At 47.5% G+C, this 20,926-nt stretch overlaps 1 protein-coding gene across 4 annotated transcripts in view; it reads right to left on the bottom strand.

Moving 5' to 3' along the window:
* Window positions 1-20,926, bottom strand: part of FAM163A (family with sequence similarity 163 member A) — an 82,541-nt gene that overhangs the window by 58,786 nt on the left and 2,829 nt on the right. The window contains exon 1 of one of the 4 annotated variants that reach the window (XM_021063747.1): window positions 20,535-20,923. The exons of the other annotated variants lie outside the window; for them this stretch is intronic. The gene's annotated coding sequence lies outside the window, so the exon portion shown is untranslated. Of the gene's footprint in view, window positions 1-20,534; window positions 20,924-20,926 lie in introns of those variants that run through there. 4 annotated transcript variants of the gene reach the window in all.

Here is a 20,926-nt window from a genome sequence, read left to right as displayed (position 1 = left end):
TTTTTTTTTTTTGCTTTTTGCTTTTTGCTTTTTAGGGTCGAACCTGTGGCATATGGAAGTTCCCAGGCTAGGGGTCGGTCGAATCAGAGCTGCAGCTGCCGACATACGCCACAGCCACAGCAACTCGGGATCCTTAAGTCACTGAGCGGGGCCAGGGGTCAAACCCACATCCTCATGGATACTGGTGAGGTTCATTACTGCAGAGCCACAGTGGGACTCCAAAAAGAGTAGTCTTGAACCAGCTCTGAGGTTGAGAAACAGCAAAAAATTCCCAAAGCTCCTTTCTTTAACCAGTATGTAAACTCTCTGCAATGCTCCTTACCAGATCTGACCATCAGCCCAGAGCTTTGCTGCCCTGCTGGCTTCTCCCTTCCCTGAGCAGCCCCTCACTTTCTAAGCACATCTAAGCCACTCCCCCTGCCTCCACTGCTAATTCTCTTGTCTCAGGAACTTGCTGGGCATGGATTTCACAGGCTTTTGCTCAGACTCACGCAGGCTGACACACAGAGTGGCCTTGCTCTCAGACTGTGGTCCTTGGACCAGCAACATCACTGGGAGCTTGTCAGAAACACAGGATCTTGGGCCTCACCCAGACCTGCTGAATCCGAATCCTCATGTAACAAGATTTAACAAGATCCCTGGGTGAACTGTGTGCATGCTGACATCTGAGAGGTACATTACATTTAGCCATCACACCCCACTTCCTCACCTCCAGAAGGAGAGTGGCATCTACTCAGGGACTGCAGCTGACACCTTTGTGGGGAGACACAGAAAAGGGGGGAGGTGGACATGGACGGAATGGGGTATGAAATGCATTTAACTTCGGGAGTCACGGAGTTGTAATCTAAGAAGGCATCCCATTAATTCTGTGATCTTCATAATTCATGAACAAAATAATAATTGCAGCTAACATTTACAGAACTCTTATTATGAGACAGGCAATGTTTTAAATAGAAGTGCTTTACCTGTGTCGACATATATGATTTGTCATTATGCTCTTTTTACAGAGAGGGGAACCGAGGCACAGAGAGGTCAAGTGACTTGTCCCAGGTGTGGAATGGATGCAGGCCAGAGCCAGGATCTGCACTCTGGCCCTGTGCCCAGAGCCCACACTTCAACACCCACATGAGACCACCTCCAGAAACACTCTGCCTCCACAGGAGTTTCTTTTGAAGCCGTGACATATTTTAGGGTAACCAACCAGCTTGGTTTGCCCAGGACTGAGAGGGTTCCCTGGATGTGAGGCTTTCAGGGCTAAAACTACAAGTCTTGGGCAAGCTGGTGGTCCTATGGATACCTGACACCTCACCTCCCACAGAAGAACAAGAGAAGAGAAACAGAAGAAAAGGAAATTAAATGTAACGGGAAATCCTGCGATGATAAAATCTGAGCTGTTAGAGCCCTGCATCCGAGCATGGGTAACCTGTTCTAGTTGAGGAATGCCAAAGCCTGTCCATAGGAATTTCAACAAGGCTTGCTCTCCATGGCTCGATGGCTCAGTGTGCCTCCTCCTCACCTGGATATACTCTTATCTGCCTCGCTGTCTTCCCCATCCCTCTGCCCAGATATTATGAGAATAAACAGGAGCCTACTGCTGGTGCATGTAACACATCAATGTCCTGAGAGAACAAGGGTGGATAAAAATACTGGCTAGTATTTCCCCCGTCAAGGTCACCCCACACCCATATGGGGGTATCCATCGGCTTATTTTCTGCAATACTGCCAGCCAGTTCTGTGAATCTTGCTTCTTTTGATCCCCTGGGAAACTCATGTGATTCGTTCAGGTTTCCATTTATGATTTCCCCCCAAAAATACAAAGAGCTCACTTAGTGTGTATGTGCATGTGATCTTTTAGAAATAATTTTTAGGAGTTCCCTGATGCCTCAGCAGGGTTAAGGATCCAGCGTTATCACTGCTATGGCACGGGTTCGATCCCTGGCCAGAGAATCTCTGTGTGCTATGGGTGTGGCCAAAGATAAAATAAAATACTGTTGACATTATTGTAGTATAATGTGTAGGTATCCATCGTGATTTTCCACCTAACATAAACAACTTCAAGATGTTTTTCCAGAATTTTTCAGAAAAAGGCTTAAAATTAAAATATTAAAAATTTTTTTGGTTGTTGTTTTTTTTAGGGCCGCACCCACTGCATATGGAGGTTCCCAGGCTAGCAGCCAAATTGGAGCTACAGCTGCTGGCCTATGCCACAGCCACAGCAATGCGAGATCTGAGCCGTATTTGCCACCTACACCACAGCTCACAGCAACGTGGAATCCTTAATCTGCTGAGTGGGGCCAGGGATGGATCCTGCGTCCTCATGGAAGCTAGTCAGATTCATTTCCACTGAGCCACGACCTGAACTCCTAAAAGAAAGAATTTTTAAAAGCTGTTCCTGGAATTCCCGTCGTGGCGCAGTAGTTAACGAATCTGACTAGGAACCATGAGGTTGTGGGTTCGATCTGTGGCCTTGCTCAGTGGCTTAATGATCCGGTGTTGCCGTGAGTTGTGGCATAGGTTGCAAACAAGGCTGGATCCAGCATTGCTGCGGCTGTGGTGTAAGCCGGCAGCTACAGCTCCGATTCGACCCCTAGCCTGGGAACCTCCATATACCACAGGAGTGGCCCAAGAAATGGCAAAAGACACACACACACACACACACACACACACACATACACCACACACAACACACACACACACACACACACACACACAAAGCTGTTCCTCATTCCAAACTGGATGGGGCTGGCGAGGAAGTACCAGGGAGAAAAGTCTGAGGCCAGATCAAGGAGAAGAATTCAGATTCCCTCATACACTTGGCTGAGGCCTCCGGGAAACTGCCTCTTCGAAGACAAGGGAAGGCAGTGGCCTCGCAGCTGCTGCACAGGTCCAGGCATTAGGATTTCCCTGCCATCTGGGAGGCTGGGGCTGGGAGGGGGCCTCTGGGGGAGGTCTGGCCTTTACTTCCCGCATCTGTAAAATGGGACGTGCCACAATCTACCCCCAGAGACGGCATCTGCTCTCGGGCTGAGCAGCAGTTCGCCCAGTGTCCGAGGCCCGTCCTCAGAAGTCAGCTCCCTCAGGTCTTCCCTGATTAACTTCATTAGACTTGTGATTAAACAGTGCACATTCTTAGAGCAGAAAGAGAACAGGGAAAAGGGGAGTCCATCCCAACTGCCTCCATTTTTTTTCAGAAGGAGAAACTAGCCAGCCCAGGGCTCTGCAGCCCCATCACTCACAGGCTTTTCACAATTCGTTCAGTGGATTGCTCTGTGATCTAAAGTCGGTGTGCACTCTTTCCAAGCAAGGTGTGAGCTATCAGAAAAAACCATCGTGTTGCCCAAAGTATTTCTCTTCTCACAGAGGTCTGGAGGCAAAGACCCTCATACCTGTTGTTGCCTACGAATGCAGAGCTGGACAAAGGAATTTGGGAGCTTTTTCTATGCACAGCAAGAAAGATGACTAAGGAGATAAGAGATGTGAATCAATGCTTCCTTCATTTTCTACTTGCTGACCCCAGTAACTAATCTTGAGCCTTCTTAAGGTGACAGCACACATATGGAGAAAAACAGCTCTTCATTTGAGCCAAGGGAGGGCTGTCAGTTTGATACAACCTTAAAAAAAGAAAAGAAAGCATTCTCTCACAAGTGGCCCAGGAAGCAGCACTGCTTGGGGCTCCTTGCTCCTGTGTCCCCAGACGTGAGAACAGAGCGACATAGGCAAACTGCTAGGACACAGCAGGACCTCAGTAACCAGTCTGCAAAAGAGAAGAGCAGACATCTAAGCTGCGTGCATGGGAACTGGACCAAGCTAGCGCCTCTCCTCCCCCAAACTGTGATAGGACAGACTGACCCACATACCTGCGTGATCCCAATTCTTTCCAGCACTTGAAAACCCACTCTCCTGATGTTTACTCCCATTACAGGGTATACCTATAAGTCTGGGTAAGGAACCGATAGACCTATTGAATCCTGGCTACATCCATTTGCAGAAACGATCTATGAGACAGGTTTCTAATGCTATTCTTTCTCTCTGCCTTTGTATGATTATATGACTTTTTCTTTCTTTTTTTTTTTCTTTTTTAGGGCTGCACCACAGGATATGGAAGTTTCCAGGCTAGGGGTCAAATAGAGCTGCAGCTGCCAGCCTAAGTCATAGCCACAACACCACCAGACCCTGGCTGAGTCTGCGCCCTACACCACAGCTCACAGCAATGCTGGGTCCTTAACCCACTGAGCAAGGCCAGGGATCAAACCTATCCTCATGGATACCAGTTGGGTTCATAACCCACTGAGCCACAACTGGAAATCCCTGATTATATAACCTTTTCAAAATCATTCTTTCTTTGTTAATCCACCCATCCACCCATCCATCCATCCATCCAACAGGAGCATTTGGCATCCACTCCATGATGAGTAACTTGCAAGCCAAAATCAATAGGTCATTTTCCAAGCTTTAAAATCCTCTGCCTTTAAGTTGCATCCATTATGTACAGAGGGGTGTGTGTGTGTGTATGATGGAGTAGAGGGGTTCAGTGAAGAAACAGCTGTGTTAAAACCTAAGGTCTTTGTGTGTGTGTGTGTGTGTGTGTGTGTGTGTCTTTTTTTTTGCAATTTCTTGGGCTGCTCACGCGGCATATGGAGGTTCCCAAGCTAGGGGTCTAATCAGAGCTATAGCTGCCAGCCTACACCAGAGTCACAGCAACGTGGGATCCGAGCCACATCTGCAACCTACACCACAGCTCACAGCAACGCCGGATCCTTAACCCACTGAGCAAGGCCAGGGATTGAACCAACAACCCCATGGTTCCTAGTCAGACTCGTTAACAACTGAGCCATGACGGGAACTCCAAAACCTAAGCTCTTGTTAACTAGTTCTTCATCCTGACAGCTCTAAAATGGGAATAACTCGAAGACGTGAACAGAACTGTTGTGAAGTTTAAAGGGAAAAAAGTGTAGACAAAGCTACACTCCATGCCTGCACACACACACAAAAAAAAAAAAAAGACATTCGGTAATTGTTAGCTTAAAGAAAATGACACAAGAATCCAGCTCGTCAACATACTATTCTCCGAACACCTCATGAGCCCTAGTCACTATCTTTCATGGTCATTTGCTTCCTAGGACAGTGTTCTTGTTGTTTAATCCTCTGGGGGTGAGCTGGCCTTGTCCTTCTTCTGACGGATGCGCTATTCCATTTTGAGAATGTGATCTGTATCAAAGTCAGCTGTGAAGCTCCTGAAACTGGCTGGAGGATGGATACAGAAAGTCCTGTTAATAAATAAACACACAGACATCAAGGCTACCGGCTGTCGTAGTAACAAGACTTTATGCTTTCCTGGCTCCTGTCATCTTCGGGACTGAAAGCACTTAATGTATTAGTCTCGCTTGCAGTCCTCCCGGAGAAAAAATACTGCCGTGTCTACAATGAGCAGTCAGGGTAACCAGCCAGAGGTCAGTCACTCTTGGGAACACTGCCAACCAGATCCCTAGAGCAGCTTATTTGTTGTTTGTTTCCTATCACAAAAGGATAATTGCGTATTAGAAAAATTTTAAAATACATATGTCAAAAGATTAAAAATTAAAATCCCCTGTAACTCTGTTCACTTGGAGGTAAGCCCTGTTAACATTTTATTATACTCTCATACACACACACACACAAGCTTACTAGGATTATATTGTGGACATGAAACTTCATAATTTAACTATAGATCATGTATCTCTTCTCACATAAAGTGTTTCTACACCATTTTCAGTGGCTGCTCATTTTACTAAAGAAATCTCTGATGAGTAAATATTTCAGTTGATACTAGTTATTTTAACTTCTGTGAGAACAATCTTGTGCTTTCTCTTTTTAGAATTTTTTTGAGGATACAGGAAGCATCAGGCGTGAAGGCACATGGCAGGGAAGAGAGTGGCAGGCTTGTAAGACCAAATGCCACTTGGTGTGGCAGGAGCCCAGTGGGGCAAGGGCATACAGGAGACATGGTGGGTAATCTTTGGGGACAGACAAGACAAAAGGTACCCTGAGGGATCTTAAGCAGTTCTAGACTTGAGGAAGAGCCCTCCAGCAGCAAGAGGGGATGCACCGGAGGAGACCAGACAGGGAGCTGGAGAGCCCAGGCCTCTCATCTGCTCCTGGTTGCACCACGCTGTCTGTTGCCCCTGGAGGCCCAGAGGTTGCATTTGCCATCCTGGTCTGGCTCTGGCCAACCCCTGCAGCCTCTTCTCTCACCTGCCCTTGTTCTGGTTGTTATGCTTCTGCCTGCCAGGCTCTTGGGTGGGTTGTGCTAGGCCTAGCACGGCCGCTTCCTCTGCTTCACTTGGTAACTTATTTATTATAAATCAATCTAGGCATCACCTCTTCCAGTCCTTGCCTGCCTCCTCTCCTCCCCCGCAGGCGGGTCAGCTCCCCCTGCACAGACCTCCACAACACCTCCTGCTTATAGATTCACGGCACCTCCACACTCTGCCATCCTGTTGTGTCTGTCTCCCTACTAGGCTTTGAGCTGCCTAAGCCAGTGTCTTCCTTGGTGGGCACGCAGTGGGCACTAAATAAATGCTACTGAATAAAGTAAAGTTGGTCCCAGGACCAGAAATGCCAATCTTTGAGTATGGAAGGCATCAGGAACAAGCAAGGCCAGTCCCAAATGCATCCACATCCACGTCATCCTCCAGCACCTTACCGAACACCTCACTGGCTTTCCCACCTCCTCTGTCTGAGGGGAGACTCTGCCCAGCGCCTGGGCTAAACAGCTTTGCTAGCAGGGCCTGGAGGCTGGAGAGGATGCTGGCTTTTAGAATATCTCATACTGTAAGATATCCTCATCACCGTAGGACTTGTTCTTAGGGATTTCCTGGCACCATCTTGAATTTAACATGCTCTAAACACCCTTGGCATTCTCCCCTCAATTTTCCCTTGAACAACTCCCATTTCTGCCCATGTGATCATCCTTATTCAGTGGTCTGGAAGCCTTTAGTTCACAGTACTTCCACTCCCCTTAGGAACTGCTCCAAGCCTCTGCTCTTCTTCTCATGCCCTCACTAGACCCCATTCTCTCTTAGCACAAACCCTTGTCTCCATTCCAGAGGGTACTGACTCCATCAAGGGCAAACTACTTGCTCGTCTTTCCCCCAACCCTAGCCAAACCCCCAAATCTTATCCAGGATTATCCCAACCCTCATCCTCTTCCCTCCAAAGATTCCTTCTCCTGATCAGTCCAGGTGCCACTGAATATTCTCTCTGCCTGGACCTTCCCCTCTTCTCTGCTCAGCTCTCTCCCCTCGGCCCTGATCAAGTCGCTTCTACTCTTTAAAACAACCATGGCTTCTTCTCACGGCCCCCCCTACAGTTACTGTCCCAACTACCTTGCTTCTCTTTCCCAACAAAGCTAATACATTTCTGTCTCCACTTCCTCATGATAATCATGCAACCGTGGCTGCATGTCTCTGCCCATGGTAGCAAACTTCTCAAAGGTTTGCATATACTGGCTTCTCTATTTTCTCACAACGTACTCATTCTGAACTCACTGAAATCTGGTTTTCACCATCCACTACTCCGAAGTTGCTCTCACCCATCTTCCATGACCTCCATACTCCCCTCCCAAACAATCTGCTAGTGACGATTTCTTCCTACTTGAGATACTCCTATGACTCCCTCTTTATTCCTTCACTTTTCTCCTCTTCAACCATTCGTGACACTACCTCTCCTGATTCAACGCACAGCATTCTGACTATTCCTTTGTCTTCTCCTCTAGACCGTTCCCCTCATAAACCTGAGTCTTTCCCAAGGTGCCCTCCTTGCCCCCACCATGCCTGCCTCAGGCACCCCCTGTGTATGGACAATTCCCACAGCTACGTATCTGGGCTGAACTTTCCTTGAGTTTCAGACTCGAACCACCAAGTGGCTCCCAGACACTGTATGCTTAGCAATCTGACAGCAAACTCCAACTTGAATGCTCCAAAACAGACCTTATGATTTTACCTGCTCTTCTCTGCAAAGTGCTGGTCTCCCACATTCCTCCTCCTACATAGTGGTCCCACCATCCACCCCGTCCCCAAGCCCAGTCACCTGTGAGTCACTCCTGTCTCGTTCCTCTCTCCCTTCACATCCAGTCAATCCTCAAATCTTATCCATTCTTCTCAAGATGTTTCTGGAGTAGGTCCCTTCTCTACCCTTTCATTACCACGGTCCTCATTCGGCTCCGCATTAACTCTTTTGTCCCTTTGTTAAAACATTTACTCTTAATACATGCTCAGAACTTCCCACTGTATCAACATAGACAGATGAGTCCCACATCTGCTCTGCCTAAATAAGTCTACAGACTGTCCATTTCCAAATCAGAGGTCTTGGCCTCCCCTCCACGTATCTCCTCTGTTGTACTTCCTGTCTCTCTCAATGGCACCACTTCCCAGGCCTCCTCCTCCACCCAAACATCTAATGATCATTTCAGATTCCTTACTCTCTTTCACCCCCCTGAACTTTTGGCTATATAGTTGCAATACACGGAGCTCCTCTCCTGGGGGCCTGTATCCAACCAGCTGGTCCTTAAAAGGGACAAGGCCTTTTATTGCCTCTTGCTGTTCCAGGTGTACCGGTCTAGCTTCTTTCATTGGACTATAAGATCCTTGAGGGCATGGATCATGGCTGACAGTTTTCTGAAACCTCCTTAGTGCCCAGCACAGCACTGGGTACAGAGTGGATGCCCCACAGAGAAGTGAGTTGGAAATGAAACCATCTTCCAACAGGAGACAGGTGTTGAACAACCAGTTCCCTGAGATGAGGGGTGCCCAACTCCTTTGCCATAGTGAGAGGACACGCTCGGTATTAGCCAGATCTCGGCAAAGAGGCTGGAAGTGGTTTTCTGAGGGGCTAGGGAAGGGATTCCACCAAGGACGTCATGGCTTGTGCAGTCATCATGAAGACGCAGCTGATTTTTGAGATCCTGAACCTGTGTGTACCCATTTGCAATGTGTACAGTGTCTTCAGCAGTACTCAGTGGCCTGGCATCTAGCAAATATGTGCTGTTTGTGGTGGCAGTCTCACCTTGGAAATAAGCTACAGTTAAAATCTTTTTCTTTTCTTTTCTTTTTTTTTTTTTTTTTTTTTTTTGCTAGTTTTGGGCTGCACCCATAGCATATAGGAAATTCCCAGGCTAGGGGTCAAATTGGAGCTGCAGCCACCAGCCTACGCCACAGTACAGCAACATGGGATCCGAGCCACATGTGTGACCACCACAGCTCATGGCAACGCCGGATCCTTAACCCACTGAGCAAGGCCAGGGACTGAACCCATCCTCATGGATCCTAGTCGGGTTCCTTAACCACTGAGCCAAAAAGGGAACTCCCAACAGTTAAAATTTTTCATGAGTCTATTCTACTTTCCGAAAGTAGAGTCTGGAGTGGTTTATTTCCATTACCTTGCAAAAGTCCATGTTCCTTTGAGGTCCATGCTATTTGATTATTCTTCACTCTACCCCTTGTCCCAGCACTGATGCTCCCTCACTCATTGAGGAGTTTAGCAACTGTCTCCCCTTCATCTAAGGTTCTGTCATCATCCCAGAAAGTTTCAACACAAGGAAGACCTCTCCAACTCCCTAATGTCAAATTGCCATGACTTCCTTCACACAAGTGGCTTAGTTTCATTTCACGCATCCACTACCATGGCCGTACCTTGCACTCATAACACTGAAAATATTCTCTGGTCAACCCTCACCTAGACCGCCACCACTATCTCCTGACCAATCACTCTGCTTCTGTTCAAAAATCTACAGGGGTTCCATATCTCTTCGGGGTCAACTGAAGGTCCTTAGCCCAGGAGGCAGTATGCCAGGCTCTGTCCAGTTGCTCATCTCTATAACCTAACATTTCCTCTTCTAGTATTATTGGATTATTTTATGCAGTTTCCAGCCCTTCTGTTATCTCTTGAGCATCCTGGGCCTCCCTCTACCCAAAACTTCCATCTTTATCTGCAAAACTGTTCCCTTCTTGTCTATTTCCCTTCTGGTCTGCAAAGACTTTCATCTTCACAACACAGCTCACACACTACCTCCTCTGGAAAGCCTTCCCTGCCTAGTCTGCACACAGCGAGGGCCTCTTTGTCCTATGCGCCCAGCATGTGATACAGTCATTACAACATTCTTCTGATCAGATTAATATCATAAGAATAGGAACAATTCCTATTCATCTCAGCCCGGATGTAGGCCTGTTGCAAAGTTGGCTTCATCAAGAGACATTATGAAAGGAATGAAGGAATGAGTTCTGCAGATGGCCTGTCCTCTGTATATGAATGAGGTCAGAGGAGATGGGGCTCTTGAATTAATTGAACCTCTTCTCTTTTCACCCTGGCCCAATGCCCTGCCCATACGATTAAATCCCCTAATAGAATCTGCCCTGGCTAAGCACCACATACAGATCCCTCAGCATTAAGTAGCAGAAAAGCTCCCAAGTGCTTGGAGAAGAATGAGACCGCGGCCTCAGAGATGGGACATGAGACAAGTGACAGATGAAGAGATGTCCATCTACTTCTCAGCTACTAACTGTCTGAGAGTGTGGATGACAGTTTCATACTAAAACCAAGTATGTGTTTAGCACTGGCTAGCCACTGACAGTGAGCTTAAAATTTAAGATAACACCTGTATTTGCTGATCACTTTCTATGTTCCCCAAGTCTGTGGAGTAAGCATCATGGTTATTATACCCATTTTACAGGTAAGAAAATGGGCTCAATGTCGCACAGCTGATAAGGGCTTCAATATTATCTTCTCTAGTTTCTTCACCCTTTCTCACTTCACTGTCCTCCTGCCCATCCATTTTTTTTTTTCTGTCATGCAGAAGTTCCTAGGCTAGGGATTAAGTCCTTGCCCCAGCAGTGACAACGCTGGATCCTCAACCCACTGAGCCACCAGGGAACTCCTCTCATGCCCATTCTAAAATAAACTTCTTCCTTCCTCCTGGGTCCCCTCTATCCACCCTTCTTTCTCTTCATCAAGAGCAACGCCCTCGTCTTCCCATCACCACTTATAAGCATGCTCTTAGAGCAGTCCCTCTCCATCCTAAGGCCCATCCCTCCATCTGCGCATTCAATGCTGGCCTTTCATCTTATTAAGGAATCTCACATAATGAATTATCTCTCCTTTAACCTATAACTTCTCCATTCAACTGGATCCTTTCCACTGGCATTTAAATGTGCTCGATTCTATTAAAACAGAATGAAACTACCCTTTTTCTCTATCACAGCCAAACCTCTGGAAAGACATATTTGTACATGCAGTGTTCATTTCCTCACTTTCTACTTTCTTCTCCACCAACTGCAATCTGACTTTTGCCTATCACATCACTGAAGCTCTTGCTTAAATTTCTTGTGATCTCCATGTTTCTAAAGCCAGTGGACTTTCCTTGGTCCTCATTTTAGTTGACCTCTCAGCAGCACCTACATATTCTCTTCTGCAGGAAACACTCTGCTGTTGCTTTCATGAAGGTTTTATTCCCTGGTTTTTCTCCTACCTCCCTGGATCATCCTTCTTTTTTACTTTTTAGGCTCATCCTCCCCTCCTCCTCTATATATATATATATATTATGCTGCTGCATATGGAAGTACCTAGGCTAGGGGTCCAATCGGAGCTGCCGGCCTATGCCACAGCCACAGCAATGTGGGATCCATCCATATCTGCAACTTGCACCACAGCTTATGGCAACGCCAGATCCTTAACCTGCTGAGCGAGGCCAGGGATCAAACCTGAGTCCTTGTGGATACTAGTCAGGTTCATTACTGCTGAGCCATGACAGGAACTCCCTCTCCTCAAAATTAATTCCTCCTCTAAGCCCCTCCTTGCTCTCTAGGCAGCCTCGTCCAGGCCATAATTTCTTTCTTCTTTCTTCTTTCTTCCTTCCTTCCTTCCTTCCTTCCTTCCTTCTTTCTTTTTTTTCTCTTTCCTCACTGTTCCCTTCTTATTTCGGGCTGTATCCGTGGCACAGAGTCCAGCTAGCCACACCTGAGACCTACACCACAGCCACTGGCCTATGCCAGAGCCACACCAACGCGGGATCTGAGCCGAGTCTGAGACTTTCACCGCAGCTCACGGCAACACTGGATCCTTAACCCATTGGGCAAGGACAGGGATCAAACCCACAACCTCATGGTTCCTACTCGGATTTGTTAACCACTGAGCCATGACGGGAACTCCAGGTATAGTTTAAATTAACCCTAGATGCTGATATTTACAAAGGCATATCTCCTGCCCAGACGTCTCAAAACTCTTGCCTATATATCCACCTGCCTTCTTGATCTCTCCACCAGACGGTTCAAAGTCTCCTCAGGTACCACACAGCTGAGGCTGAACACATGAGGCCTTAAAGTCTTGCTCTCTCCCTATTTCCTATCCCAGGGAATGGCACCACCGTCCACCACACAAAGCTGGAAGCCTAGGACTCATCCTCAATACTTTCCTCTCAACCCTCGCATCCAAAGCATCACTTCCTGTCCATTTTACCCTTTAAACCTCTTGATCTGTCCACTTCTTTCCATTTCCACTACACACGTCCCCATCTAAGCAACTGCCATCCTTCACCTGGACTTCTTCAAGAGTCTCCGAACAGGTCTCACCACGTATACCTCTGGCCACCTCAAACAGACGGCCCACATGATATGCCCAGTGTGCTCTCTTTGAAATAGGAAGTCTCGCTTTGTCATCCTCCTGCTTAAGGAATTCAGGGAGGACCCACTGCTTCAGAATCAACAGGAACATCCTCACTGTGGCTGCTAAGACGCTGCAGGTTCTAACACCTTTCTAGCCCTCCTGCCCATCTCGGGCGTTTCTCCCTCTCACTTCCCGCACTCTCGTCCACTGGCCTCGGGCATCTGGAAATGCCATGTTCCCTGTAGCCAGGGCCTTTACCCGTTCTGGAAGATCCTCTCTCGGCTCCCAAGGTCCCCTCACCTCCTTATTTCCTGCTCGCCTTCAGGTTTCAGCTCAATCATCCCTCCCTCAGGATGACTTCCCAGGCCCTCCCTGAATGGCCCAGACCTCCCATTCAATTCTCTCATGCACCCCATGCCTCTGTTTTATAGCTTTTATTACAGTGTCATTTTACATTTCCCTTATGACAACTTTGTTTACCCCATGAGGGCTGGGGCTTTAACTGCTTTTGGTTTGTGTTTCCCCTCGACACTGCAACCCCTGTAACATTCCATAAATACTTGCTGACATCTTGAAAATGTGATCCTTACGTTTCAACTCAACTTGAAGTAGCGTTTGGCCTCGTTACTTCTCTGAAATTGCCCTTGGTAAAGTCACCAACAAGCTTCAAACTGCCAAAACTGTGCTCCTGCAGAGTCCTGATGTTCCACCAGCTGGAATGAGGGTTTCCTGCACGAAATTAGAAACCTGGCAGTCTTTCCCCAATTCTTAGGGGAAAAATATATGAGCTGACATAATCCCCTCATTTAAAGTTTCTGTTTCAGAAAGTTTTCTTAAAACGTGACACCTATCATTCTATGTCTGTGGTAGAATCTGGCAGAGAAGGCGAGATATCTGGTTTAGTTCAAAATTACACCTTCAGCCATTTTCATATAGAAATAATTCATGGTGTTCTCCAAAGGCCACCATGATTCCAAGGGATTTCATGACATGAACAGCGAGACCCACTGGCCAAATCCAAAGAAAAGTTTTCAGGGTTCTGATTTTGTTCTCTCGGTGGTCTCTCGTACTCTTTACATACTGGTTATTCACATTATTTTTCTTTATTTATATTTTTTTGGCCACAGGTGCAGTGTGTGGAAGTTCTCAGACTGGGGACAGAAACTGAGCTGCTGTAGTGACAGTGACGGATCCTTAATCCACCACGCCACGAGAGAACTCCGTTAGTTACTGGTTTTAGAAACCAATATTTACTGAGAAAATCTTGTTTTCCCATAGCCCTTTGTCTCTATTTTTACCATGGCATTATCACCTTCTCCTGTGGTCTCTTCCATTGGAAGTTCCTGGAGGGTACAACTGTGGCTTCTCCTTTTTCTTTTTTTTTTTTTTTTTTTTTGTTGTTGTTGCTATTTCTTGGCCTGCCATTGTTCCATTCGATCGAGCTGTCTTCCTCCACGCTCGAGCTCGTTCCATAGCAACTGTTGGTTTTCTTTTCTCCTTCTCTTTCTCTCTCCCTAGTGAGCCCAGTGTGTGGTCCAGGAACATGGATCATGTTCGCTGAATGCAGGAATAAGTGAATGAGTGAATAAACCAATGAATAAAATAAAGACACAGAACTGAAATCCTTATCCCCAGTACTCTTCTTGCTTTGCTCTGCTGCCTCCCCAAGAAAAACTCAGCGACACCGCAGCTTGATACAACAAAAATGAAGATTTTACATTCTTTTTTTTTTTTTTTTTTTTTTTTTTTGGTCTTTTTGTCTTTTAGGACTGCACCCGCAGCATATGGAGATTCCCAGACTAGGGGTTGAATCAGAGCTACAGCTGCCTGCATAGGCCACAGCCACAGCAACGCCAGATCCAAGCCGCATCTGTGACCTACACTACAGCTCACAGCAACGCCGGATCCTCAAACCACTGAGTGAGGCCAGGGATCGAACCCGCAACCTCGTGGTTCCTAGTCAGATTCATTTCTGCTGTGCCACAATGGGAACTCTGACTTTACATATGTAAAATACCACTCACCGCTAATTTTTTTTTAAACTAAAACGAATCTGATTTAAACCTATTATAGCTTTACAGGTCTTGTTCATGTGAGCTCCTCTTCTAATATCTAATCCATCAAGCCCTGTGGATTTTACCACCAAAAAAACCCCAGAGATTGCCTATCTAATAAAGATATAAAATTTTCTTCTCTAAGTATCTAAAAATGCTGTGTATTCTGTCTGTGGCAGAAGCTGAGTAAATCATGACATTACTGGTATGAGTGTATCTTCAAACACTCCATATTCTATCATAACCCTGGGCCTTGACCCAAGCTGTTCTCTTTGTCGCTCTGCCCTTTCTCCTGAGCTTGTCCATCAAAATCGTATTTAACCTTCAAGGCCCAGTTCAAACATCACCTCCTCCAAAAGGAACGTCATAATCCATCAGAATTACTGGGGCAGCCTGATTCACTTCAGCCCCTCTGTGTGTGACAGCATGTCACCTGTACCTTCACGCGGCATTTACTTCTTTAGTCTGCAGGGTCCTGTTGGTGACATGAGTGTCACTCTCCCACACCTCCTTGCAGGCAACTAGAACCCAGGGACCAGGCCTTGCTCATCTTCCTATCTTCCCAGTGCCTTGGACAATGGACATTTTCTGACTGGAATTCTGGCTGATCATCCACTACCAGGACTAACGTAAATATCATTTTTGAGTGTGTCATAAGGTGACTGCTTTTTAAATAGTTGGGGTGTCTGGCTTTCTCCTTCTTGGTTAGGTTCTGGCAGCCTTAGCTGAGAGCCCACTCCAGTTTCTTGCCCTCACCCCTGTTAGCAACAGCAGCACAGAGAAGGCGCTGCTGCTTGTGTGCTCCAGAATTTATTTGGAGAAAAACTCAAGCTGTTTCTTTTTGAAGTGGAATGGGAGTCAGAGGTGAGCCAGAGCCAGTGAGCTGCGTGGGAGAAGAAAGGTTTGCACTGAGCAAGGCTCTCAGCTCTCAGGCTGGTTGTTTTTTTTTTTTTCCCCTTCAAACAGCTGACAGATGACAGGTTCCCAGCACAGTCCTAAGGTTCAGGGGCCACCCTGCTCACCTTCCTCTTTGGGTACAGACATAGGACCTGCCAAGCTCTTCCTCACAGCCGTCCACACCAGTGGCATCTGGACCAAAGCAGAGACAACCCCTCCTCCTCCCTCCGTCCCTGGGGAACATCACTCAGCCCAGCCCTAATGCACACACGGAGATAGAAGCAAGATGGAAATCCAAACCACGAGTGCCGACTGCTTTGTCCCTGAACCGTGCCTTATACAAACCTATCCAGCCTGCAAAGATTCCAGCTCATCCATCAAAGCATGGAATGCTCAGCTACATGCTGGTATAACCCAAACTGAGTCTGCGAGCCCCTCTGTGATGCCACCGTGCCTGTGTCACAGGTTACTGTGCAGAGAATGGCAAAGTCGTTGAAAAGAGAGCATCAAAGTGTTGTTGCTTGATGGCAAAGAGCCTGGGTTCTCACATGTACCTGATCAAAAGGTTAAATGAGATAAGGTAAGCAGAGTGCCTAGCAGAGTAACTAGAACAGAGCATGCTCCCACTGAAAGCTTCCCTTCCTAACACTGCTGCAAGCCCCCTTCCCATGTGATTGGAAGCAAGTCTGTCTTCCACTGCTTCTTCTATTTAACAGCCTGTCCCACCTGAAGGAGGGAAGGTGGTGCCTAATACCTGCCCCTATTCCCTTAGGACATCTGGTGGTTTCCAGGATGGGGGGCGGGTACTGATCTGGGCATCTGTGCAAATAAGAAGTACCCCTAGAGGCATCAGGAGACGCACTGACTGATGCAGTGACAACCGCATCAATCACCATCCTTCCTCCTCTGGGGCAATACAGCCATGGACCCCAGAACAATTTTCAAACTTTTCTTTCAAGCATATCTCTCTTCCTCTCCTTTCTGAGGCCCAAACGCCACACCAGAAATAGACTTCTTCTGCTCTCTCTGATGTCCAACTACAGTGTTCCTCCTGTTCCCTTACCCAATGCTATCTGGGCATTGATGCTTTATCCTATCCTGCATAGGGGACCCCTAGGGCAATAAAAAGAAGGACAGTTTCTATTTCTTCACATTAGTTTCAAGGCTGGAGGGCCCTATCTTGCCCACCTGGCTCAGAGAGACATCTTTGCTTTCCAAACAAAACCTGCACAGTTACAATTATAGGAATTTTCGATGGCCCAGAGCCTGTAGGCCCTATGTGTTCTCACAGCCCTCTGGCTTTTATCACAAAGGAAACCTCTCAAGCAATCTGAGGGGGAGGTGTTGCTCCACCCTGTTCAGCTGGAGAAGAGCTTGGGGGAATAGTTGGGCGCAAGGCAAGGAAAAGAGGTGTTTTGTTTTCTTCTTTAAATAGTTAATGCATTCACGTGGTTCAAAAGTGAAAATGTACAAAAGATTTTACAGGTCCACTCTCCCTGGAAGCCACAGATACCACTAGGTTTTGTGTATGTGGTTATGCATATACAAGCAAATATCTTAAAATGTGGCTTCTTCCTCTCTTGTGTAGCAGGAAGACTAGCAGATTATAAACATGCTATATATGTTGTCCACTTAATCTCATATCTTGAAAGTTGCCCTATATCAATTAGATAGTAGGCTTCCTAAATCTTTTTTTTTTTTTAATGGATGAACAGAACAGTATTCAACTATCTGGAAGCACCACAAGATATTTAACAAGTGCCCTTTGAAGAGCATGTACGTTGTCCTCTCATAGTTCAAACAATACTATAATAGACTTACGTCTTTGTGACCATACGCAAGAACAATGGCAAATTAGATGCCTGAGAAGGAAACCACTGGGCCAGAGGGCATGGGCATTTCTAATTTTTTGATAGATGTTTCTAAAACACCCTCCATGGGGATGTAAATTGGTGCAACCACTGTGGAAAACAACAGGGAGATTCCTCAGAAAACTAAAAGTACAATTACCATTTGATTCAGCAATCCCACTGCTGGGCATCTATCCAGAGAAAACCGTGACTTGAAAAGACACATGTACTCCGATGTGCAGTGCAGCATTATATACAATAGCTAAGACATGGAAACAACCTAAATGTCCATCAACAGAGGATGAATAAAGAAGATGTTGTACATACACACAATGGAATATTACTCAGCCCTTAAAAGGAAAGAAATAACGGCATTTGCAGCAACATGCATGGACCTAGAAATTATCATGCTAGGTGAAGTCAGTCAGACAGTGAGACACCAACATCAAATGCTATCACTTACATGTGGAATCTAAAAAAAGGACAGAATGAACTTCTCTGCAGAACAGATACTAACTCAAAGACTTTGAAAAACTTACGGTTTCCAAATGAGACAGGATGGGGGTGTGGGGGGATGCGCTGGGGGTTTGGGATGGAAATGCCATAAAATTTGGTTTTGGTGATCCTTTTACTACTATAAATGTAACTGAGTAATTAAAAATGCTATAAAAATTGAAAAAATATAAAAGTTGTGACCTTCACGACAAAAAAAACTTTTAAAAAGTCCTCCAAAGTTATACCAGTTTACTTTCCAGCCAGCAGTATATGAAAGAGTTTTTTTTCAGAACTTCATCAGTTTATCAATCGTTTTGATTTTTGCTAGCTGAAAGGTAAATAAATACACATTGTAGTTTGCATTTCGCATATCAAAGAAATTAACCCTTGGTGTATGGAGTAAAGGCCTGAGTCCTAGAGGGAATGAAAAGCATCCAATTTTACCAGGCCAGCGTCTCCCTGAGTCAAATGGGGTCACAAATATCTCTTGCACCTACAAATAACAATCTTTTTTTTTTTTTTTTAATGGTTGCACCTGCAGCATATGGAAGTTTCCAAGCTAGAGGTCAAATCGTATCTGCAGCTGCTGGCTGACACCACTGCCCCAGCCACCTGGATCTGAGCTGCATCTATGACCTGTGCCACAGCTTACAGCCACTCTCAGCTAACTTGCTGAGTGAAGCCAGGGATCAAACCTGCATCCTCACAGAGACAGTGCCAGGTTTTAACCCACAACAGGAACTCCCAAATAAGTCTTTATTCATAACGGTCTAAAATTTCAGCTACCACATGTGTGCCTGCTCTTAATGGGAGGAGAGTGGCCCTATGGAACAAGCAGAGACTTTGGAATCAGAGAAACCTGGGTTCCAAGAACAGCTCTGCCACTGACCAGCTTCACGGTCACAGCAAACTATTTAACCTCTCCCAAATTCAATCTCCTCACGTGAAATATGGGCTCATAATACTGATTTTGCAAAGCCTCATCTCTGGTGCATAGAAGGTATTTAACAAACAGCAGCAGCGTTCATTAGGGCTAATAATTTCAGGCCAGATTCTAAACCTCAGTGCACTTCTCACAACGGCCAGGACCTGGAGCAGCCCGGTCAGGGTGGAAACGCTCTTTTGTTAAGTGGCCACCCAGAGCATCCCCAGCTCCTCCTTTAAGCCACCTCAGCCTACTTCGCAGGTAGCAGGAGATGTCACTAAAATCCCACTCTGGGCCTCTGGGTAAGGGGGTGGGTTGTTTCTGTGCCAGGCGCCTCTGCTGCCAGATGATGTTTGTATCCAGACTGAGGGCTCTCTGGTCTAAGCAGAGCTCACTTCCAATTACAGATGGTCAAGTAAGAGACAACACAGAGATCCTTGGGCAAAACAGGAAGGTGTTTTCATCAGCACCAGAGCCCATCTTACCTTTCCCAAGCACTATTTCTGATGAGGTTACTAACCACAGATTTCTAGGTCTGGCAGGAGTGGCAGTGATGTTGACAACTAGGGTTTCTATCTATGCAAGGAACACCCCCTCATAAGAAAGAACTTGTGGCTTTTCACATTTACACGGGTCCCATCTCCTTTCACTGCCCACCCCCCTGGAATGGCAGAAATTAGGATAGTGGGGGAACTGTGGGGAGGAGGCTGCTGCTGATTTGCCTAACACTGAACTTCAGAAAGCCACATTTCAGCCTCCTCCCTCTCCTTGCCCGGGTGCCTGCCGACATGACCCCCTATCTCCCTGTTCTACACGCTGGTTTAAATCCTCTCAGGCATAGAAGCTGGAGCCTCCCGGGAGAGGTCTGAGACATTATAACCGCTTTCAGAGAATGTTCCTTTGCTCTTTCTCTCCCTTGGCCCACTTCTGTCAGTTTGAAGGAATGGGCCAAGATCTGAAGGTAATTTCAAGCACTTCATCAGTCCAGAAAGCAAGCTACCTTTTCCCCCTTTAAGACTCCAGATCCCAGGGAATCGCAGGCAGAGGGAACGTGCAGGATCTGAAGTCCCCCATCGTTAGTCTCTCACATGGTATAAAACCATGTAGGTCTGGCTCAGAGACTGAGGCCGGGCGCGGCGCAGAGATGAGACTGCGTAGACATCCACCCCTGCCAGGTACACTGCTGCCTCCTCAGAACCGAACCCCTAGCCCTGCTGGTGAGAACCACCCTCCCCGCAACGCGGGTCCCAAGTCAGGCCCTGAGTGTGATCTGACGCTGGGCAGGCTGGAAAGGACGAGAGAGAGTGCCTCAAGTGACTGCGGGGCCGACGGGGTGGAGACCTGTCCCCTCGGCCCTCGGCCCCGCCACGTCAAACTAGTTAAGCCAAACTTTCAGGGCCTCACCGTTGTACCCAGAGAAAAGCAATGCCCCAGTGAGACAAACAACGCGGGCGGTGGAAAGCGCCCAAGGGCAGTGACAGAGAAGACAGACCTCCACCCCTGGCCGCCTTCGCAGCCTTTCGGGGAGCAGGGCAGCGAGGCAGCCTCCTCGCCCCGCCTGCAGGCGGTCTCCCCCGGCGCCGCGCTGGGCACGCTACCCGCCCATCCCAGCCAGACTCCAGGTGGAGGGGACGCGAGCCGCAGAAGGCAGGGCGAGCCCCGACACTGTTTTCCGCTCACCTCCGCATCTCACTCTTGGGGGCAAACCCTCCTCCCGGAGTTGCGATGGGGCCGACGCCTCGAGCCCAGCCCGCCGCGCCCGTTCGCCCGCGCACCGCCCCGCGGGATGGGGCGCGGGACGCCGGGCCTGGGGCCTCGGGAGCCAGCGGAGAGCGGCCCGGCTGAGAGTCCAGTTTCTCTGTCCTTGACGCAGGCGGTCGGTCCGCAGCGGTCCTGGACCAGAGAGGCCGACCTGGCGCGGAGAACGCACCTCCGCCCGCCTTGTTGTGTGAAACTTCAGGAAAACCACCAGCACCCGGGGCCCATGTTGTAAGGCTGCCCTGGAGCGCGCTCGGACCCACCGGGCCGCACGGACGCACGGCTCCCACTCACCCGCGCCCTCAGTCCCAGCC

The sequence above is a fragment of the Sus scrofa genome, chromosome 9 (assembly GCF_000003025.6).
Source record: "Sus scrofa isolate TJ Tabasco breed Duroc chromosome 9, Sscrofa11.1, whole genome shotgun sequence".
Taxonomy (NCBI): Eukaryota; Metazoa; Chordata; class Mammalia; order Artiodactyla; family Suidae; genus Sus; species Sus scrofa.
Note: the sequence above shows the minus strand (reverse complement) of the source record. Positions and strands in the feature narration are given on the sequence as shown.